Source organism: Mauremys reevesii, linkage group 15 (assembly GCF_016161935.1).
Source record: "Mauremys reevesii isolate NIE-2019 linkage group 15, ASM1616193v1, whole genome shotgun sequence".
NCBI classification, from domain to species: domain Eukaryota; kingdom Metazoa; phylum Chordata; order Testudines; family Geoemydidae; genus Mauremys; species Mauremys reevesii.
In genome coordinates, this window is record NC_052637.1 from 34,382,105 (window position 1) to 34,406,091 (window position 23,987).

Genomic DNA, 23,987 nt, shown 5'->3' on the forward strand with positions numbered 1-23,987 from the left:
AATTAATGAATACAAATAAATGAATAACCCATAAAATGATGTTCAAATTTTAAAGTAGTAATAAATGAGCCTTTTGCTATAAACAAAACAAGGAATGGTTTCTATGGGGTTGCTGTGCATTTTTAGGAGTCTTTTCCACAGCTGAGTGAATGTTGCTTGATTTCTTATAATTATTTGTTTGAATTCCATTTGTTTGTTTCCTGACACCTGTTTCATTTGCTTTCCACAAATATTCCGGCAAATGGGCGGGGACAGCTCTAGGTTTTTTGCCACCCCAAGCAAAAAAAAACCCAAACAAACCAACCCTCCAGGAGTGCAACTGCTGAAGCAAAGCAAAAAAAAAAAAATTGATGCAGTTATACAGATGTAACCCCCTGGATTGTGCCGCCCCAAGCATGTGCTTGGTTTGCCGGTGCCTAGAGCCGGCCCTGCAAATGGGTTAACTAGTCCAACACAAATGACTTGGCCCTTCACCACCTATCCCGTCTTCCCAAACAGCTTGTACCAAGATGTCAGTCCCTCATCATTGTTCTGCAAATGACATTTTTCATTACACATTTTAATTTTTTTTTTCAAGAAGTACCTCTGCACTTTCTCCAAAACATAAGGGGCAGCCTGTAAATCTCCATGAAGACATTTCATTGTCCTTCTTCAAATTCCTCCTGAACTCTTCTCTGCCATGATGCCTATAAAAAAAACCTCAGCAATAGTTGGGCATCTAATTTACTATAACCACTGGTTTTCACTCTGACCAGGGTCATCTTACTGCACGCGCTCTCTCTTTAATGTATGTATCTTTTGTCCATAGTCTTACACTTAGTTACATGTTTGTGCAGTACCTAGAAGAAGGTGGTTCTGGCCTCTAGACCCTACCATAATTCAAATGAATTATTGCAGGCTGAAATAGTGAGTTTTAAATGAATGTTGCAGAATACAGAAAGTGAATTTTAAATTTGTAATAGAGAGCATCCCTACCAGAAACCTGACTATGGCCTAAATGCATAAGAATATTTATCGGAAATGGATTTTTCTAAACAGGAATTGGATTTAACTACATGATTAAATGCTTTGCTGAATTGGAGTCTATAAGAATTGCAATCATCCAATCAGGGAAGAGGAACTGTGCCATCTGACCTTCCGAGTCTGTCCAAACAAATCAGCCCTAATTTCTCATACCAAATATTTGCCATGAACTCCTCACAAATGAGCTAAAGACCAAGATTTATTTGTAGAAATGACTTGGTTAACAATTAGAATAATGAGATATGATGAGAAATTTGTGAGCTGCTCCTGAAGAATTTGGTAGTGGGAAAAACTTGCAAAATGCACTGAATCAATTATTCACAATGACTAATTTCTTTGGTTCATCAGGGCGTCTTCACGCACAGTGCTCGAGTGGTGCAGAAGCAGCTGTATTGCTAGAGCGCTTTAGCAAAAACGCTCCTGTGCCGATGGGAAAGAGCTCTGCCTTCACCGTAGTGAATCCACCTCCCCAGGGGGCAGTAGCTATGGTGGCGGGAGAAGGTCTCCAAGCAGCATAGCATTCTCTATGTGGGGGGTTACATCTGTAAAACTGCATCAATTGGGGGGGTGGCTTTTTCACTCCCCTGAGCGACGTAGTTATGCTGATTATAAGTTGGTAGTCTAGATCTGGACTCCGTTTCTTTTCCTCTTGTATGACCTCTCTCTGGAAACTGTCAAGAGAGAGTTAGGACTGAAGTTAGAGTTAAGCAAAAATACGCGGTATGCTCCTATATTGGCACTGATTTCTTTTAAACCAGGTCATGACTAGCCTTGAGATGAAGGAGGACAGAGGTCCGGAAGGGCCACCCCAGCCTCTTGCACAAGAGATGACCAAATTTTGCGCCTTATGCTCCGGCGGCTCAGATCTTCAGCTGGTGTGAATTGGTTCAATGGAGCTATGGTGAATTACCCCAGCTGAGTTCCAGCACCTGAAGGCAAAAACGGAGGGATTGTTAACACTGACAGCAGCACTTAGCCATTCCAAAAGGAGTGAGGTTGTGTTTCCCTTGCATACCAAGGAAGCAGGAGAGCATGCATGCTGCATGTCCAGTCGGGAGGAGTGGGACCTGCATCAGAGCGTGCTCCAGCATTCTGCTGGCCTGGTGCTTTGCAAATAGAAGGCCTTCAGGAATTGCCACTGCAACCCCTTTTCCCCCACCCACAGCACAACTGTGCCTTTGATCAGCTCAGAAGAGAGATTAGCATGTATTTCTCCTAAGTCATTTAGTTCACTTTCATTTTGATTTTATTCTGTTCTGTTCTTGATTTACATTACATTAGGCCCAGAAATACATAACCGGACTGGCAGAGATATAATGAATCCTCGTTAATTAGCCATCAAGTCAGTTCTCATACGCTTCATCCTGTTATTTCTTTCTCAGGTGGTACAAACCACAAAGAGGATCCTCTTGGCTGGAGCAAAAAGCAGAAAACGTTCATTGCTAAGGGGCATATTTGCCATTCTGAATCTGAGAAATAGCCCCAAGAACCTAATTGTATCCCCATTCTCTCTAATGCAAAAGGTTTTACTGTAAAGGCAGTCATGTAACCTACAGATTCAGTCACCGGAAAAATGCCACAGACCACTCCAGCAGAATGTCATTTTTATTTCGACTGATTATTTTTTAATGATCCTGTTAGTAATTTGAGTTTACTGTATGTGGCATCTTTCATCTGAGGATCTCAAAATATTTTATACACATTAACTCAGCCTCACAACACTTCTGGGATAAGGAGAGTGGTTTGTATAACCATTTCACACATAGGTGCACTGAGTCACATGGAGACTAACGGGCTTGCCCAAGGTCACACTTGGAATCTGAGCCAGGCACAGAACTCAGTCCTCCTGACTTCTTGTCTCGATGGTCTAATCCACGTTACCTCCTTACTGTAGTTTTGCAAGTACATATCTAACAACATCCGTTCTCTTCTTCCAGGGTGAAATGAAGGGTCAGCACAATTTGTATATGCCCCAGTTTAATTTCACGTATGCCCTCAATACCAGTGCACTGTGCTGGCTCTCTGCACAGGGATGAACTTCATTCTCACTAAGCTTAAAACTGAAAAAGGATCCCTATTCAAGACAGTACTACAGCACATCCTGAAGGGTTGCCCCGAATAGGGGTGGACTTAAACGCACACGCTTAAGTACTTTCCTGATTTGGGCCACGTGCAGGGGGAAAATAACCTGTAACCATTTGTAGCAAGTTAATGACTAATCTAGAACTACTTGGAAAAATTCACCCATGAACAAAGCAAATGAATTGTGATTTTGTCAAGTGATAGTTTGCTAAAGCAATGACACAAAATGTAAACAATATGACGTGTTCTTAAATTGTGTATATCTGTGTGCCATGTGGCCTGTCATAGCTTTACCTGAACAGGCAAGAGATGGGACTTAAGCACATCTACCCTTTCAGCTTTACATTTTTATTATTTATGATAATACGTGCAGTAACAATAAATTAGTTCAAAGTACTATGGAGCCACCTACTGGTCTAAGCAGTCAGTCTTTATTAACTGCATTCTGTTAGAAGGAAGTCTTATTAATATCAATTTGGTTGTAGCATAAGGATGTGGGATTTTGGATTTACTTGTGTGTATGTGTACATATGCGTATGTATTTTGAGCATGTTTACACACATACATTGTATCTCCTCTGATTTCACATCTTAAAAATCCCATTCAAAAGCTCTAAGGGCCCTGACAATAATTAGACTTATCACTAGAGCTGCTTTAAAAAGCCAATTATTTTTGGTGGGAAATTTTACCAAACAAATATTTTTAAATTTTCTCCATTAAAATGTTTCACTTTTTCAATGAAAAAACTACAATAGAAAACCACAAGCATTTTGGTTTTTGAAAGCTGTGTCTGATTTTTAAAAAATCAGTTTTCAATACAAATAAAACAATTACCAAACATATTTTCATTTCTTTTTTTCCTTCCAAACCTCTTCCTTCTCCCCCCAAAACTGCAACCAAACTGAAAATTTATGTTTTTGTCAAATAAAAAACAAAAAGTCAACCAGCTTCACTTACAATAATCACCCAATAACATTAATCCTGATATACAAATAAACTAAGGTCCGGTCTACACCAAAAACTTCAGTCAACCTGGTCAGCTTTCTCAGGAAGTATGGAAAAATTCACACCCCTGAAAGACACAGTCAAGCCAACCTAGCTACTAACTCTCGAAGGGGTGGATTTACTACAATGATGGAAAACCCCTTCCATCACTGTAGCAAATGTCTACCCTACAGTGGCAGAGCAGCGAACCGCAGCCACTTGGAGCCGCGCTCGGACAAACCTGTGGACGCGGCAGGTACACAAACCGGCCTGGCCTGCCAGGGGCTTTCCCCGCACAAGTGGCGGAACAAGTTTGGGAAACGCTGCATTAGACGATACCCAGAAACCTACTCTTACCCTTCCACATCAACCCATCAAACTAGCAGTTGGTTGGTCTGTCTATGTAATCTATCTTGCAACAAAAAAATATCTCTCATAGGGAAAAGTACATGAGGCACTGAGATGACCGAGGCCGGGGCATCATTACACAAGAAAATGGGAGTAGAAAATAACAATTTAAAATTTATCTAAGGCAAATCCTGTCTGCGGTGTGGCTCTTTATGCAGGAGGGAGCACAAGATTTGAGAAAAAGAAATAAGTGATCATGAGAGGTGCTCAGCACCTCCGTGAAGAGAGACTGAGTTGAGGACTTTCAGCCCCTTCAGGACATTCTCATACATGTAGTCTCAGGTCCAGAGTGCACACTCCCTTCATGCTATTAATCACAGCTCTGTGAACAGTTTATCAATCAGCCAGGGAGGGGTTGAGACTAGGGAACAGGAGTTGAGAACGCTAGTGGCTGTGGGCTAACTATATGCTGCCGTAATGTGGCCTGTCTAGAGGAAGAGACCTTCCTTTCCAAGCCCCCTGAAATCCCCAGTGTTCCCAGACTCAGGTTGTGTTCAGGGAGAAGGATTTACCCCCAAAACCCTGTTTGTAGGATTGTAGCCCAAGGACCTCTTGATGCCTGCAGGCAAAGGGCACAGGGTACAGAGGGTTACAGGGCAGTTCATCTAGAGGGGTCATGTAAGGTCTCTACTGAAAGCAGGTGTTACAGTGGTGGTCATAATAATGGCAAAATGTATGTGCAGATGACGTGTAAGGAGTTACATACGTCTCCAGAACATTGTGTTCTTAAGGCCTTGTAGTTAAAGGCAGGTCGCTCAGAGAATAACATACATTGAAACAGACTTTTTCAGACTTGAAGTAGGGGACCTTTAGCTGCCTGGGTGACCATTGTGTGTCTTACAATGAAAGGCTATCTGCATATTGAGTCAACTGCTAATGAATACATTGCAAGTGCTGCAGGAAAAGAACCCAAACAGCAGGGGTTCTTCTGTTTGTGAGTAAGACTATGAACCTTTGGGAGTATAACTAGTGGTACGAATGTCACACCAGTATCCTTCAGTCTGGGAAGACAAGCTGCCAATGGGCTTGATCTTATGAAAGGAGGATCTCGGCCATCCTATGTTAGCTTATCCCCAGTCCTTTTCCTGCCTTGTAGGAGATGGGGGAATGTCTTGTAAGTTAAGTTAGGCTTTAGAAAGCATGTTACGATTTTGTTTTACATGTACCCATTTGTTTCCAGTATTCTTTTACTATCATTTGATTCTGTTCTCGGATAATAAACTTATCTTTGTTTTCACTATAAATATATCTGTAAGTGCTGTGTGCTAAACAAAATGGTGGTCCTCAGTTAAAATTAGTGAGCCGGTGTGTACTATTCTTTTGGGAGTAGAGACTCTGGGAGTTCCGTGAGGGTTCAGTGGATGGGGGCTGAGCACTGCAGAGGGCACTTGAAGTTGGTGCACACCCATTGCTGACCTGCACAGAGAAAGCGAGACCCGCAGAGGTCTGGAAGGTAGTGCTTGTGCTGCCAGAGGAGGGTGGAGTGGATCAGCTCCTGGACAGCAGGCACAGACAAGACTTCCTCACGCTAAGAGCAGGTGGTGCCCTGGGAAGTGTCACGGGGATTCGCATCCAGCTGAGAATTGCATTCCACCATTTTATTGTGAAAAGCAGATCCTTTTTGCTACACAAGGGCAGGAACTGTCGAGTTTCTGTGTTTGTACAGTGCCTGAACCAATGGGATCCTGGCCCGTGACTGGGGCTCCTAGGTGCTACTGCATAATAATAATATGACCCAACTTGATTAAAATATCATCTCATGTGAGATAAGCTCCAACTTTAACAACCGTAGATGTCCTTTCTCGTTTGAATTCTACAGCATGTGTAATGCCGTGCTCATCCAGCACAGACTTCTTGAAATCACACTAATCTATTTCGAGGTTATAGTAACTAACCCACCAGCCAGGTGGGTTCTTTTGTAGGATCAGGGCCCTGAGAAGGCAACTTGCACCCACTTTGTTCGGTTCGGTTCGGTGTTCCTATTAACGGCAGTCGATTTATACCTGCTTTACAACCATCAGTGAGTGAAAAATCAAGCTCATGTACTGTAACCACAATTTTATCTTGTAAAGTGTCTTTCTTTCATATTATAGCAAAATTGGCAATGATTGGAAGCCGGTATAATGATGGAAATAGCCATTAAACACACAGGAATCGAGCTCTGGAAAGCAACAGGCTTATTGAAGGCAGTCACACAGAGATGCCGATCTAAGGAGAACAGATCGTTTAGTCATATGGAGAACAGATAGTTTAGTCATACTGTATTTGTTTTCCTGTTGATATGCAGCCACAATAACAAGCCAGGGGAGATTATAATAAGATAATAATCAAGCCATTCTAGGAGCTATAGACTGAGCATGCACACATATATGTATGTGTATATATAAAAATTGACTCAACTTCCAAGGGATAAAATCATGTACACTGTCAAGACCCCCATACAGAGCTAATTTCTTTCTTTAAAAACGAAAAGATGATGTGATTTCAAGTGTCATGCATTTGATGTATGAGCTGGATACTATAATCAGTCATCCAGCATAAAGTATTATTTTAGGAACTGTGGGAAGGTAGACAAGCCAACACACATTTCCTTTAAACAATGCAGAAAAAGACGCCAGGAGGATATGATAATTATCTAAATCAGTTTTAACATACCAGCCATATGTACACATCAGCTGTGTGCTGAGCACCCCCAACCTCTCAGAATTTGGTCCTCTGCAAATAAGAGAGAAAATTCTAACCTCATTTAAGTTAATGGCACCAGGATTTCACTTAAGGTCATTATTTCTGATGCACAAATTTATCATATATATTCCCCACACAAATATGCTCATGGTTTCTCCCCACTAAGAAAAAAGAAGGGAAGTAGGAAGAATGGAAGTGAGGAAGGGTGAAAAATAGACCAGTAAAACTTGCCCATAGGGCTTTTTTAAATTTATTTATATCTAGCTGTATGAATCAAACTCTGCACTGATTTACAGCTCATGTAACCCCAGTAAAATTAATGCATTTTCATAAAGTGTAAGTTAAACTAGACTAATGCCCTCTTTCGCCTCCTAAAAAAGCTTCCAAAAAGCCCTGTGCAGTTCTTCCACTTACAGAACCCGTGGCCTCCTATTCTGAACATTACCTGTAGCCAATTGTTAATCAGGACAAACACAAAGACAAAAATTGCAACACTTAAGGCCTCTGAACTACTGTAGCTTTCATATAAAATATACTCACTTTTTATGCTCTTGTCCACTGTCCTATATTTTACTATATACTTTTATTCTGCTGCTGGGACGATCTTGAAACAAGATGTTACTTAGCAACATTTTGTTTATATACATAGAAACATCTTCTGCCACCTTTCAATGCTGAGGCTCTATCTAAAACCGTGTGTGTGTGTAAGAGCAGATAGAGCCTCAGCATTGAAAGGTGGCAGAATATGTTTATATACAGACACAGATACTGTGTGTGTGTGTGTGTGTGTGTGTGTGTGCGTGCGCACGCACACTGACCAGTACATACTACAGCAGAGTCTCTTAGAATGTTTGCTTTTGGATATGTGCCATTTGCTGTGTGTTGAGTAAGCATTGCGGCCCAGTGCCCAGAATTGATTCCTCTCTTAACGAGTCTTATGTCATGTAAGTGTATGATTTCCATTCCTTAGCTCTATTGTGAGTGATGATCAATATTAAACAGCCTTCTCCTAGTTGAGTAGCACAAGGTACTTCCAGAATCAAGATCTTCCTGTCTACTGGATTGTTGTGCCCTCCATATATAGTAATAGTATATGCCACATGAGCTAATGGAGGAACATCAGGGCTTCAAACCCTGGTCTGATGTGACATAAGATAACTGCATAGTGTTAGTAGCCAATCTATATTGATGGAGTCTTCCCTTCTGTCTGACATCCATAAGCACTTGCCTACACAGTACATCTTGCTCCTGACTGATGTAATCTGATTTTGTAATCTCTGGTCTTTATTGTTAACATATTGGGGAAAAAAATCATTGTGCACCAGTGGGTTGCTAGTAATTGAGTAAAATTATTTAAATAACTTCCTTACCATTTTACCATTTATTGCAATTCTTTAAGATCAGATTTTACAGATGCTGTGTGGAGGGGGTGGGGTGGTTGTTTTTTACAGATAATCAGCTCTAGCAAAGCAGGTCGGCCAAGATTTTCACAAGAGACTGCTGATTTTGGGTGCCTCGGTGTCTGGGTGACAGTTTGAGACACTTTTATTAAAAGGGACTGGAAATCAGAGAGTGTTGCTTCATCCTCTGCAAATCGGGCTGGTTTAAGGCGTCTCATGTTGAGCACCCAAAAATAGTCCCTTTGAAAAATCTTGGCCTTAATTATTTACGTAATTTGAAGCATGTGAGCAGTGTACAACAAGTGCAACGGGACTGTGGATATGCCTTAAAGCTAAGAATGTGCTGACATGCTGTGCTGGATCAGGGCCCCAGAGGGAGAAAGATGTAATGAACCTTTTTAATGATCCTTTCCCCCATGATGAGGAGTTGTTCACAATGTGTTTGTGTTGTGTTTTTGTACAAACCAAAACGGATATTGACTACTGTCTTGCACTTGCTCTTTGCTCAGCATAACAAGAATCACAACACAGCTGATTACTCTTCTTGTGCATCAACTGCTGCATGTTTGGTCTCCCACGGGTGTAAAACCAGTTTTTATTCCACTGGGGTGAACACTGTATTTTTTTAAAATGGTGTTTGAACCCTTTCCCACTCATTCAGACTAAACTCAGTGATTGCTACTGACATAACAAACTTGCCTACATTTGATTTGTTTATATTGGCCTCATTAGCACTACAAAAGTGATTTCCACTCTTTCTTGTCAATTGTTCAGAATAGCCCACTTCCACCTTAACTGAATTGGCTCATTAGCACTGACCCCCCCACCACCACCACCACCACTTGGTAAGGCAACTCCCATCTTTTCATATACTGTATATTTATACCTCTCTACTGTATGTTCCACTCCAGGCATCTGATGAAGTGGGTTTTAGCTTATGCCTAGATACATTTGTTAGTCTCTAAGGTGCTGCAAGGACTCCTCATTGGTTTTGCTGATACAGACTAACGCGGCTACCCCTCTGAAACCTGTCATGTCTATCTAGATTTTCACAAGGTCACTCATCACCCTGGTATCTGAGAACTTTCAGTTGCATTTTATACTCTCCTGTCAGCGAACAGATTGTAGTGCTTCTTGCTACAGTGTGTGATCTTTGTGTGGAAGAGTGTGTTTTCACTGTAAGCGTTAACCCAAGAAACTCTCAGCTTTATAGCACACATCTGCTTATTGCTACAAAAGAATACCTAAAGAATAATACATGGGAATTTTTCCCCTCAGGTTCAGTGTATGAGGAGTAGAAAAAAAAAGGATAAGAGCATGCCTTAGAAGAATAAAGGCAAGGACCAATGGGTTATGTCAGCAAAGACTTTCCACGTTTTACAAAGATGGAATGAAAAGAAATACTTTTAAAGTGCTGTGCATGATTCACAGGATACTACTACCTGGAAAGTTTGTGTGGGTAAGATCTCTGGTCCAGTGACCCGGGCAGCTGGAAGATGAAAGAAAAACAAATTCAATCTAATTGAGCATAGGGAAAAGGAATAATGTCCAGTATATGTAGCAAGGTAGCTGCCCATTTGCAGGAAAATCTGAAAATCACATCTCCATTTTTCAGGTGGAACAATATCCTACCTGTCTTTAGAGAGAAAGTAGCACAGACAGACAGTAAGATCTTAAAGTTCTCTCAAATGAGCTTTTTTGGCGTTAGAGGTTTCAGTCCATATCCTCTAGAGATAAGGTACGCTAGGTACCACTAAGGATAGATGACTTATGGTTTCTAGCAAAGTAATAGAATAGAAAATTAATAGGAAAAACTCCAAAATGATGTATCCTAATGAGGAAGTTTTCTGTATCTAACCAAGGCATCAGCATATAGGCAGGAATTCAGAGTAAGTGAAGAGACACAAGACTAAATGACACTTGGTGAAGCCAGATTTTAGCTTAGCATTGCAAACAGTTTGCCTAGCTCTAGCTGGGATTGAATTGCTCCCAAGTGTTTAAAGGAAACAAATCTTTGGACTACCCAGTGGTAGCATCTGTGATGAATAAATGGATTGGAGAACACAAGAGGTTTTTTTTTTTTTTTAATATAGCTTCATCCACAAAGTGAAGTAAACTGGCCCTTTAAAAAAAAGTGGGGGGAGGAGAGTGTTCTGTGTGGTTCTGCAAGGATCACATTCGTCTCTGTTACACAGCATCCGGCTCTCACTGTGTCAAGGGGAGTAATATCCTGATTTTGACCCTATGGCTGGTCCTCAGTTCTCTTTAACTGCTACTCTCTGTAGAGCTGGTTAAACCATGTTTTTCGGGATTCACCTTAATTTCTGTAGGTTGAAAACAGATGAAGCCCACAACATTTTACATACAAATCTTGCATCTTGGCAGGGGGTTAGACTAGACGATCCTTGCGGTCCCTTCTAACACTATGATTTAATGATTTTTAAAGGGGACAACACCTATTAAGCACTTGCTTGTCTATGTCTTTTCCTTTACTTTGAATGTTGTTGAATACAATAGATTCGTTGGTACTTAATCAGGATGCCCTTAATTAGGAAAGCAACTAAATTGTGACATCTTCCAGGGAACTGATTTAAGGCTAATAATACTTAATTGCAATGACTGTTGTTAAATGGGTGCAGTAATTCTGCTTAATAATGGGAATGCCTTTGAGTAGTTAGTATGTCTTTGGGCGTTTATCAGTTTTATGCAGAGTTTAGCTGTTTGCTCCTTAGCTTCCCCACTGTCGATTTCTGGCTGTCACTGTGTTTCTGCAATAGCTACATGCAGTGGTTGCCATGCCGCAGAGGGCTTCCATGCAGGATATCTGGCAGTAGGCTCTATCCCCCTCCTCCCAGCACTACCTCCACAGGCTGGTCTAGGAATGCAACAGGCTCCAGAATGCCCTCTACAGCAGTGTTCCTATTAGAAGCTCTTCTCTTAATCAGGGGTTCTGCTTAATTGGGACAAACAGCATCCATCAGGTCTGCCCTAGGCAGTGGATTGTGAGTAACATTCTCAGAATGATTTGACTGATCGCAAACTATAGGGGACACTCCAGGTGTAGAACTCCCAGCAAAGCCAAGAACGTTGCTGCTGCAGAACAGAGGTCTACACTGAACATGACTAAGGGTACAATGCATCCCTGTGCAGAGAGCCCGGCACAAGGCCTATTCTGCACCATGTAAGTTGCACTGAAACCCTATTTTGAAGGCTCAGTTGGCGCATAGGCTTTACGCTGGCTCCAAGCATAGGGCTGAATCTTATCCATTGTTACTAATATCATAGTAGCACTCTAAAAATCTTCACCCCGTAAGCTAATTTTGTTTACAAATGTAATTCCCTTCCAACTAAAGCTGCTTGGAGCACTGTGATGTTACACCCCATATTCTTCTGGTTATGGTTATGATATGAATATGGCATAACTAAGATATACTTTATGCAACATGGCTCATGTAAGGTATCATTGGAAGGGTTATGATTTACTGAATGTGATTATCCAATTTGTAAGCATGTATCATTTCTGTATCTAAAATTAGGAATATGGACTGTAACAATTACAACTGGGTGTGTATTTGGGAGACAGCCACCAGACAACAGGCCATCCGCCTTGATGGGCCGTTAGGAAGAAACAAAAGACTGTGAAGATACTAATCTCTCTCCTTCCTGAGAGTCACCCTGGGACATAGCCGTGACACTACTAGGTCAGGTGGTCCTGCCACCTGGTACTAAACACTATCTTGGACTTCTAGTAATTTTCCACTGTCAGGAAGGGCAGGTCAAGTTTGGGAAACAAAAGGTTCCCGCCCTATGTTAATCATATTTAAGGCTGGGAAGGAAGGCAAACAGGAGTCTCCTCCATTGCCTACCTAAGATGAAAGTGCTGGAGGTACCTGGTAGGAGAAGGGAACTGACCTGAGGGAAAAGGCAGGGGCGGGTCCAGTCTGTAAAAAGAAATAACTGGAACTCTTAGCTACAGAAACTCTGCAACTTGCCTAAAATAACATTTAGGGTGAGAAATTACTTCTTGAAACCAGTTTCTTTAAGATCTTAAGCTTAGTATATGTGTTTTGTTTTAGTTAGTCAGTAATCTGCTTTGTTCTGTTTGCTATCCCTCATAGTCACTTAAAATCTGCCTTTTATAGTTAATTTGATTTTGTTTGTTATTAAACCCAGTTTGTACAATTTCTAACTGGGAAGGGCAAGAAGTTGTGAATATCTCTCTCCACATTGAGGGAGAGGGCGAATTTGTATTAGCTTGCGCTGTGCAGATCTTTCTATACCCCTTTGGGTCTGCTCTCCAAGGGAGGTGGGCACATGAGTGCTGGGGCAAGTCCCTTAAGATGAGTCTTCCCAGAGCTGATCTCAGTGTCTGTGTCTTTCTGCAGCTGGTTGTGGCCCTGCCTGTGTATGTGCTGGAGGAGACTTAAGAGCCTGGCTCAGCAAGACAGGGTAAAGGGGGCCCAGGCTGGCAGAACAGGCGGGCTCAGTGGTATCCCAGTGCATCAGGTGGCACCTTAAAGGGGGGCATCCCATCACAAGCGTATCTTAGTACAGCTTGATCTGAACTCCACAGTTGATCAGAAGGTACACCTCTCTGAAAGATACAGGCTTGTCTACCCGAACATGGAGTTGACAGCAAGCTAAGGTGTAAATTACTCCACGCTAACCTGCCGTGCACTCACTGTCCATATGTATGCTGCTGATGCTTTAACGTTACTTCTGTTTCAAAGCGGGGTAGACCAAAGTGCATGAATTAGCTGTTAGTGCATATCAGCAGAGTCGGGAAGAGTCTCTCACACCAGCTTGCCAGGGTCTAAATGGTTATGTAGACCAATGGTTCTCAAACTTTTGTACTGGTGACCCCTTTCGCACAGCAAGCCTCTGAGTGCGACTCCCCCCCTTATAAATTAAAAACACTTCTTTTAATATTTAACACTATTATAAATGCTGGAGATGAAGCAGAGTTTGGGATGAAGGCTGACAGCTTGAGACCCCGCCATGTAATAACCTCGTGACCCCCAGTTTGAGAACCCCTGATGTAGACAAATGTGTGCTTATATTCAAATCCATGCCTCAGTATTTTTCAAGGTTGTCGATTTTGTCACAGCGTGAGAGCATGCTATTCAAACGGAAAGCAAGGGGGTTAAGATGCATCTCTTTTGACACTAAAGCCACACATACGACAGTGAAAAATGAGAATTCAAGCATCAGTGCTGCTGCTAGAATTAATTTGTGTCTCACAGCATGAACTATTGATTTGATGACCATGTGTCCATGTTAAAATGTGGCATTGTGGTAGAACAATGCTGAGTTAACTAGGTCCATGTTTAAATGAAAGCATCAGTCTTCACAGATCAAGAAATTGCCATACTTTATGGTTTGTTCCAGGAGGACTGTGGTTCTCAAACTAGGGCTGCCGCTTGTTCAGGGAAAGCCCCTGGTGGGCTGGGCCAGTTTGTTTACCTGCCGCGTCCGCAGGTTCGGCCGATCGTGGCTCCCACTGGCCACGGTTCGCCTCTCCAGGCGAATGGGGGCTGCAGGAAGCGGCGCTGGCTGAGGGACGTGCTGGCCGCCCTTCCTGCAGCCCCCATTCGCCTGGAGAGGCGAACTGCGGCCAGTGGGAGCCACGATCAGCTGAACCTGCGGACGCGGCAGGTAAACAAACTGGCCCAGCCCTCCAGGGGCTTTCCCTGAATAAGTGGTGGCCCTAGTTTGAGAACCACTGCAGTAGGAGATACTGTATCCTTCAACCTCCTGTGACTCAAAGTTTAGAAGTATTGAATTTAAATGACTGGAATACGTACGGGGTTTTGAGTGATCTTTAAAGAGATGCAGCTAAGATACCGCAAACCATACTTGAGCTTCTTTCAAATTTTCACACATAAGAAACATGATGCACCCAATGGAAATATACCTGTTTTAATGAGATGCTTCTTTACAATAGTTAAATAGTTGGAACGAGATTCTTTGCATCTGTTTCCTAACTTCATAGCCTGTTTCCTGCAAGAAACTGTATTAATCCATTTCACAGTTTAAAATATTATTTCATTTTCCATTCTCCCAGCCTTTAATGGATGCCATCTGGTCCAATTTGACTAAAATTTAGAGTTTTTTTAAAAGAGCTTTTACAAAGCCTAATACTAACACATCAATATTTCCAACATTTTTTAATTGCAGTGGGAACTGTTTGTTCCCTCCCCTACCCAAATTAATAAACATTGCCCTGCAGTGTTTCAAATCCAAACAGCACAACATTCTGCTAGTGCATGTGAATCAGAAAGTGAAATAGACAGCAAGCTTGTCTATAAACAAAAGTGAAACTGGTTAGTGTATTTTTATTCTCTGGTGAAGATAAATTCAAAAGGAGTCAGGCCTCATAGTGAAATTTTAATTAGGCTGCTAAAATTACTTGCTTTTTAGCAATCTAACTTGGTATTAGAATTGCATAATTCGCAACACGGTTGGCATCATACTTAACGTGAGTAAGATTACATTAATCAGGACATAGGAATGGTCTGGCTACTCCCATTTTTTTCCCACATCCCCAGTCAGGAATGGAATGGCATAGCTATTCTCTTATCATTCAAAGATCTCCATACACTTGGGGAATTCAAATGACCACATAAGATGGTTTGAAGGTTGCATTGTGTAACTAGAGTGGCACAAAACAGGCTTAACATAAAGCAGGATCTGGCCCATAGTAAACAGGCCAGGAATAACTTTTGCAATTGCAAAACAGATCTTTGATTTAAAGGCAAACAAAATATGTCCTGGTTTTGCTATTTTGGGACATCTCATGAGATAAAGGTCCAGGTGATGTTAATCTTTCAGATGCAATCACTAGTTTCTGTTTTTTTATTTTGATTATATTAGATCACAATGTACATGGCAGCTCAGTGATCACAAGACTCATCCTAGACTAAAATAAAAAAAGGTATGACATTGCATGGCCTGATAAGAGCAGAGTTCCCTATATTGTATGGGCCAGATCCTAAGGTCCAGCCAAGCTCTTTTCAGCTCAGGACCTTAGCACAGGTGCAAAGGTGGACATACACAAACTTTACACCCTCCAATCCTGGGGCCTGCCAAGGGCTGATGTAGTGCCATCCATAAGCTAACGCAGCCTAAGGGTTGCTCTAACTTACACTCAACTGCAGCAGTCCTGTAGAGGCTGTTCTAACAGCTGGGGACACTGACATGCAATGGTGTTCTCGCCGTTTCCCCAGCCATCCCCCATGCATTGATACTCCTTAGCTGACCATGTAGGCCTGCTTTAAATTTACTTTATATGTTCACATTGCTGTGATGGAAGAAATGTGACTCATGGGCATGGGTGTCATAGATCGGGGGCTGAGGGACCTCTCCCAATGCTGAGAACCTAAAAACAGCATGGGCACAACGTGGCTGGAGCTGAGTGGCATAACGGTGGAGCTTCTTCCCTGATGACACAATGGAGGGGTGTAGCCAAGCCAAACTTGAGTCAGTTGTGACCTAGCAAATGGTGTCACAACACCACTCACATCTGAGTGGCTCTGAGCAAGCAGGATCTGAATTGGAGGCAGTGGTGGCACTAGGCATAAGCAGCCTACACAATTGCTTATGGCCTCAGGCAGCTCAAGGGGGCCTTGATTTAGCATCACCCCCAAAATACCATTCATTTTCTTTCACGTGGACCTTTTCACAAGTCTCCTAGCATGTGGTGTGTTGGTAAATCTTCTGGTTTGTAGAAATGCAATTAGTATTTTTAGGGGGTGTGAGAGAGCTAAGGGGGCCCAATGGGCTAGCACTGCTTCTGATCAGCGGAGAAATTATCTCCCAGGCTCTTCTGTGGATCACTGTAGCTTGGCTACATCTGCCCAGTGAGTGACAGCCTGCACCAGTGAGTCTCACAGTGCAGGTCAAAAGACTCTGGCTCACAAGGTTTGCACTATGGTGCTAAAAAAGCTGTGTAGGCCCTTGGTCTCTGAAGTCTAGGGAAAGGGGTGAGCTTCAGTGCCCAAGCTCCAGCCAGAGTTGCATTATCGACACAGCTGTTTTTAGTGCCGTAGCATGAGCCCATTGACCAGGCTTGGAGACTCTCATGCCACAGGCTGTGTAGATGTACCCTGAGTGTCTGCTCTATTGCCTGAGCGGCTCTCGTACGGCCACAGCACTGCTTTCTGTCTGCCTCCGGTTTTCACACAGCCCTGTGGATCTCTAAGGAGCTAGCTGTGTTCAGGCTGAAGTCTGCACAAGAGTTGAACTGAGGGACGGTTCTGATGGCTCCGAGCACGGTTCTGGATATTGGCTTATGGCAGCTGGAGCACTCTTTCAGATTGCTATTCTCTGTGCATTGTAATCTTCACTCCTCTAGGCTGTTTTTTCCATGCAGATCCGAGCTGGACACACGGCATGTCTTCTGTGATGCTGCCCTGCTTTGGAATGCATGCTGCTTGCCTTGGAAGAAGGTGCTGGAGCTCACGTGTGGGTGCACACCCAGGGCTGGTGGCTCCTGGGGGCACCCGAAGGGGTCTTCATTCCTCATCAGCAAACAAATTGAGGGGAAGCCTGAGCCTAGTCCCCCAAGGGAGTGTCTACCAAGTGCCAGGCTAACATTTGATCTCTGACATCTAGCCTCATGATGGCCCCTCAGCTTGTGCAATCTTTCCAGCACCCATGCTCTTGGGATCCTCTTGGAGCCTCTTGTTACAATTCTGCCATCACACTGAGTATTTGCCATCCCTTAGTATTGAGATGGGAATACCACCTCTTTGGCTATAACTAAACCATCCCGGCCAGAGACAACCTATCCTCCCACCTCCCCACAAAGGCATCTGAAACCCAATGTATTGGAATGGGCTGAATCATACACATACTCTCTAAACATTGTCTTCACTGCTCCCTCTTGAAACTACATAAGTCAAACACTGTGCTATAGTAGCCACATACTCTGGGCCTGATTCTCCTCTCACATGGGTGTAAACTGGAAGGAACTTCGATGTAATTCCACTGACCTCTGTGGTGTGAACTGGCATCAGTGAAGCTTGCTCGACAGACAAAGCTGCACACGTTTAACTATATATATGCGGCTAAAGAGGAGTAACTTTGTGTGTGAGCACTCTGATATTATTTCAAACCTAGCTTACAGCCATGTAGTTTGTACATGTAATTTACAATAATGAGCTAAACCATATATCAGTTTAAATTGAGTTTGTAAGAATATTCACACAGGGGTTTGCATCAGTTTAACTAAATCAGAACCTAAACTGATTTAACTTAAACTGGTGTAACTTCTATGTATAGACAAGCCCTGAGATTTGCATTAGGCCTGAAGGATTCATTAACTGGCACCTGTGAGCACAAATTGCCTGTCAATCTATTTCTCTCTATTATGAATGGGATAATTCCTATGAAAAATAAAGACTGTTCTCTCGTTATTAGTTCTGAAAAGTAGTTTCAAGTGCACTCAATGGCAGGCCAATTCCCAAAGCTGGGCAGATTGCCAGATTGGTCCATCCATCTCTTACCAAAAAAAACACATTTCCTATTGTACTTGAGTGAAGTCATTAACCAAGCTCACACTGGTTTGTGCAGATGAATTATCTCTAAAAATTGTTTACCCTTTAATCTCTTAATTCTGTTCTTTTAAACTGCCACTTTATAGATTGCTGGTAAATACCACAGTTGAAGTGCACTACTACAGAGAGTGAATTTGAATAATTACATCCTTGCTTATGTATAAGTAGAACATAATAAATATTTACCAATCAGGACCCTTTTCAGACATCACCATGTAATTCTGTGCATGGGAGGCAGAGTTCTGCTAATTTCATTTTGTATTCCAGTGAGGATATTTAAAAAAAGAAATGAAAGTGTTTTCAATATTGATTATTATTCACAATTTAGATAGTTTATTATAAATACACTGAGTGCATTTGAACCCATTAATGAGGCTTCTTGGATAATATCTGGTACAGTATTGACTATATAGATTTTTGTTACATTCTGGTAGTAGGTGGAGTAGATAATATGCAGGCATGGATTTTGATCTTGTAAATAGTGCCAACCAGGCAGACCCAACATATGCACCACAGGTGGGAAGAAGATAGAGCACTGAACTTAGTAATGGGTTCTAGCCTGGCAGCTGCCACTTACTAATGGTGTCTGCAGGGCTGGTTGCAGTCTGTTTTTCTGTAAGAAAATGTCAATTTGTCAAAAGCAACATTTCATGGAAATGACAAAAATTAATTTCAAAATGAAAATTGAAACAAAACATTCTGATTTTCTGTTTCAAAACTACTTCCCATTGCTAATATATATATAAATGGAAAGAAAAAGAAAAAGTCAGAGCTGGAACAAACTTTTTGATTGACCAAAAACATTGGTGGCTTTTTCTTATTTTGGTTTGCAGGAAAATTCAAATTTTTGGTTTGTTTATTTTTGTTCTGTTCCAGAATGAAAGACATTTCAAAATCACAAAAGCTCCCCCAGAAACAAACAGGAACGAAGAAAAATCCAGTGCCCTGGGTGCTCTCAGGCAAGTCATATTGTCTGTTTCCCTATCTTTAAACCTGATTTAAAAATGATGCATTTTCCCCTTTGTAAAGGACTTTGAGTCCTCTGGATTGAATAGCTTGGGATATGGGCTAGGTATAAGGATTATTTTAATTCATTATTTATCCATGAAAAGATTTTAAAAAATCAGCTTTCAAATTAAAACCTCAAGGTCTCATCTTTTAAATGTTACCCCGTTTTTTTTTTAAATCTAGTACTCTACAGTAAGTACTTTAAAACTGACAGATAACTTAATAAATGGTAGGGCTGAATTATGTCACCTAAAAGTTTAAGCTATGCGGTACAGGAGATGCAACACTTAGGCAATGGTGTCTGTAAGGAATTATGCCTTTGTAAAGTGGGAAGGCGCTGGCCTTCGGAAATATGTAGCCAGCATTCCCCCATATGCACTGTTCAGCCTTACTCCACCCAGACATTCTCCTCTGGGTCTAGCTACCACTGTTAGCATTAGCTGTCCCCTATATCCTCCATTTCCTGCACTCTTTCCTCCCCTTTTTGTGTAGTGGTTCTGCAGGAGCTGTTATTTGGCTGGTTGGGGTTTTTTGGATAGAGCTAAACAGCTACCAGAGGGTGGGGGTGAATAAATCTCAAGTATTTGCTTGAATTTAAAATGAACTTGCTCTGATGACATTTCTTGCCCTCTTTTTAGTATTTACTTTCTCTGAATGTTCAAGTGATCACATTTTATTCTTATGAACACTCCCGGAAAGCAAATTCCCTGGTGTGTCACTGTAATATTTGCCTAGTATACAGGATAGGGCAGTGACTGATGCAGCAGTGGGGCAGGGCTAACATCCTCAGAACTTTACCTCCTCTTTCCTTTGTGTTTTATCCTTGGAATCCTCCTGGCTCCACCCAGAGGCTGTTCAGTGCAATCTGCCACCCTAGGCAAAACTTGAGTGTGATGCCATCCCCACCCTGACCCTCGTTCAGTTAGGTTGAAGGCTGACAAGGCAGATCCCGGCCTGAGCTGCAGAGGCCGCAGGGCCCAAGGGACAGACCCTGCAGGAAGGGAACAGCTGGGTCCGGGCAGGATGTAAGTCCCTCCAGCCTCTGCCCTAGGTCCTGGAAGTATCTGAGATCCTCCCTGGATGGGGGATATCCCCTGATGGAGCCATGCTTCCCAATGGACCTTTCTGTGTCATCCCCAATTGCCCATCCCCAGCTGCAATTCCTGGCAATACAGGAAAAGAAAAAACCCAATCGCAATTTGCAAATACCTTTTGTAGACTTCAAAATTGAGAGCTTTTACATTTCAACTGGACAATGGAATAGAAGGCTGCTGTTTTTCTGGGTTTTCTGGAATAAAGATTTACATGTATTAAGGTTTAACGGCCTGCAGAGTTTCACTTTAAAAATTAAATCATGTTTACATTATAAGGGCACATAACAGCCGTGAACACTAATGCTTTATGTTTCTGCAGTTTAAGTGCCAGCCAGCAAAAAACAGAAGCATGGAGTTTGCAGTCCCCATTGAGCAACCCAGTCATTTTTCAACTCTTGGCTTTCTCGCTCATTTATTAAGAAGAAAATCACTTTGGGTCTCAGACTTTGAACATGGCATTTTGGCTTATTTACAATGGTAGCACAAGTATAATTGCATAGTTACCCAGTAGTGTACAGAACGTTAGCCTTGGCATACTCTTCTGTCTTTCTGAAGGTGAAACTGATGCTTTGTCTATATTAGAGAAATTTACTGTTCTAAGAAATGATTGCAAAATATTTCACACCTGCATGCGGAAATGAGTAGACTAGGCTTACCTCAGATTTAATATCTGATTCCTTCTCAACTGGTTTAATGCTTGTTGAATAATGGTTCAATTGGTCTTCCCACTAACCTCCAGTGCACAGGTAGCCTTCAAAAATCTCCCCATATCCACTGTTTCTGGGAACTGGGGCAGATACCTTGAGGGTATTGCACTGGCCATGATTTAGAACAGCTCTATTGTACATAGGGGGGAGGGATAGCTCAGTGGTTTGAGCACTGGCCTGCTAAACCTGGGGTTGTGAGTTCAATTCTTAAGGGGGCCACTTAGGGATCTGGGGCAAAAATCAGTACTTGGCCTTGCTAATGAAGGCAGGGGGCTGGACTCAATGACCCAAGGTCCCTTCCAGTTCTAGGAGATAGGTATATCTCCTATTATTTATTATTATTTTTACATATAAATCTCAGCAGTTTTTAATCTGATTCAGAACGGCTATTGTGGATGTACTGAATTGTTTGTGCGTGCGTTTAAACTGGTGCAATACACCTGGTTCATTACAAATTGCTCGGTGATCTAGGGTAGACATAGCTTGAGAATGTATAATCAAAATGTGTGTGGGTTCTTCCATTTGGCATTTTCAAGTGGGGGCATGGCTGTCTAAACCCAAGATGTAGAAGAAAATCCTAGATATCTTAGAATATCAGTGGAGGTCTTGGATATTCATTCAGTGGCCCATTCCTTCAACTTTTCTCTCCTGTAGCTTCCCCTCATGCATAGCAACACCGCTGCATCGGGAGCCATGCTTCCAAAATTACCATTCCTGTCTGACCCCCATTCTCCCTGATACTAGACCAGGGGTGGGCAAACTTTTTGGCCTGAGAGCCACATCTGGATATGGAAATTGTATGGCGGGCCATGAATGCTCACAAAACGAGGGGTTGGGATCTGGGAAAGGGTGATGGCTCTGGCTGGGGGTGCAGGCTCTGGGGTGGGGCCAGAAATGAGGAGTTCAGGGTGCAGGGGGGTGCTCTGGGCTGGGACCGAGGGGTTCGGTGGGCGGGATGGGAGGGGATCAGGGCTGGGGCAAGGAGTTGGGGCACGGGAGCGGGTCAGGGATGCAGCTCTGGGTGGTGCTTACCTCAAGCAGCTCCCAGAATCAGCGGCATGTTCCCCCTCAGGCTCCTACGCAGAGGCACAGCCAGGCAACTCTGCACACTGCCCTGTCTGCAGGTGCCACCCCTGGCCAATGGGAGCTGCAGGGGCGGCGCTTGGGGTGGGGGCAGCATGCGGAGCCCCCTGGCTGCTCCACATGTAGGAGCCGGAGCGGGGACATGCTGCTGCTTCTGGGAGCTGTGTGGAGTGGGGCAAGCCCCAGACCTGCTCCATGGTGGGAGCTCGGAGGCCGGATTAAAATGTCTGGAGGGCCCGATGAGGCCCCCGGACCATAGTTTGCTCACCCAAGTACTATTGTCCCCCCCCTCATAATTTTTCTTCTTTCTCCTTTTCTTTTGCTTCTGGGTGTCAAGAGTTTAAGATAAAACCTGGGTTATTGTTGCATTGGAATATGTTAATTTTTTACCATCCATCAGTTCTTGATTTGTAGAAAATTACAGAGATGTTTGAAGCTGAGGCTTCGCTAATCAGATCCCAGTGGCTCCATGGGTCCCCCATTTCCCTCTTTCAGTTTTTCCAGTTGTCACCAGATCCAACAGGGCTCTCTCCATTTGATACCTAGAACATTCCCTGACAGTTTGGAATTGACTGGATATGGCATTCAAAAGTTACCTTGCTACTTCCAAACAGAAAAAAAAATGCCACTCACTTGAATATAAGGGTCTCAAGCTCAACCAGTAAAGGGGTGGTGGGCTAATGGACAGGGCATGGGACTGAGACTCGGGGGATCTGTGCTCAATTTCAGCTCAGCCAGAAACTTCCTGTGTGATTTAGGGCAATTCTCTTACTTTAATCTGTGACCCACTTCCTTGTCTGTAAAATGGGAACAACCACAGGGGTACTACAAGGATAAAATCATGCTAATGATTATGGAGTGCTCAGACGCTATGGTGATGAAGGCTAAGAGAGTGCAAATTAATGCTGACTGAGTCCCCTTCCCTACTGTCAGTGTTCATCCCCACGTGGAGGGTGGCATTCAGGAGCAAGAAAAGCCCTGGTACCCAGCTCGAGCACAATGGAAGGAATAGGAAGCAGTGCAGAGCCACAAGGCCACTGCCAGGAAGGCTTCTGTGCATTCAGCAGCTTTCCTGAGGTCTGCCAGTTTGGGGCTGCCAAATCTAACTCCATGGTGGCACGTTCAGTTGTAAGAGCTAGGAGAAACCCTACTATGGAAACACCTAGATGTTGTTCCCACATCTAGGAGCATGGGGGGCCTTCATCATTAAACACAAAATACAAGGAGAGATCCCAAATTAAGGCAGGCCTTGTCTACAGTGCCCTGCAGTTCAGACTACGGTGGTGCGAACAGCCGCGCACACCAAAGTGATTCGCATTAATGTAGTTCGACGAGGACTAAACTAGGAACTTTTTAGTTCACACCCATGGCATCAACCCAAGGGAGTTACAGTGCAACACTTTGGTGTGCACTGCGATTCGTACTCTTGTGCTATGGGGCAGAGTGAACCTAGCCTGTGAATGCTCCTCCCTTTCTGTAGGGTCAAGTGATGATAACCAGCTGTTTTAGTGTAGCTTCTGCTGTGTAGAATTTAGCAATAACGTGTAAGATATTTTTAGCCATGATTAGTGGGGTCCATTTGCTAACTTCATCTCATGTTAGCATGTTTAGATGACACAGTTACTTCTGCTTGATAAAGATCTACTAACTGCCCAAGAGAAAATACAATAGTTGTTCTGGATGTCTTAAGCTGGCAGACTATAAGTGAGAGGTGAGTTTCTGCCTGCTGTTCCCAAATGTGAAAAAAATCCGTCTGCGCTTTAAAGAGAAAACAAACTGAGCAACAGATGAGTGTAAAGCAGAAGAGTAAACACCAGCTTGTTAATCAGCTCTTGCATCTTAGATGCTGTGTTATTTAAGCAGGAATTGGCATACAGTTATTACAAAAAGAGAGACATTCTTAAAATGTCTTTTTTTCTAAGTATGGGCTTGATCCAGAACATGGGATCAAACACC

The 23,987-nt window shown here is 42.9% G+C and overlaps 1 protein-coding gene and 1 long non-coding RNA gene across 3 annotated transcripts in view; one reads left to right on the top strand and one right to left on the bottom strand.

Moving 5' to 3' along the window:
• The window catches only part of TOM1L1 (target of myb1 like 1 membrane trafficking protein), a 572,142-nt gene that overhangs the window by 272,323 nt on the left and 275,832 nt on the right, over positions 1-23,987 (top strand). The window lies entirely within an intron of this gene.
• Positions 18,500-22,561, bottom strand: LOC120383869. The gene is made up of 3 exons (XR_005588553.1): positions 22,422-22,561; positions 20,357-20,435; positions 18,500-18,752 (listed from the first exon to the last, which is right to left on the bottom strand). It is a non-coding gene; the product is annotated as an uncharacterized LOC120383869 (long non-coding RNA).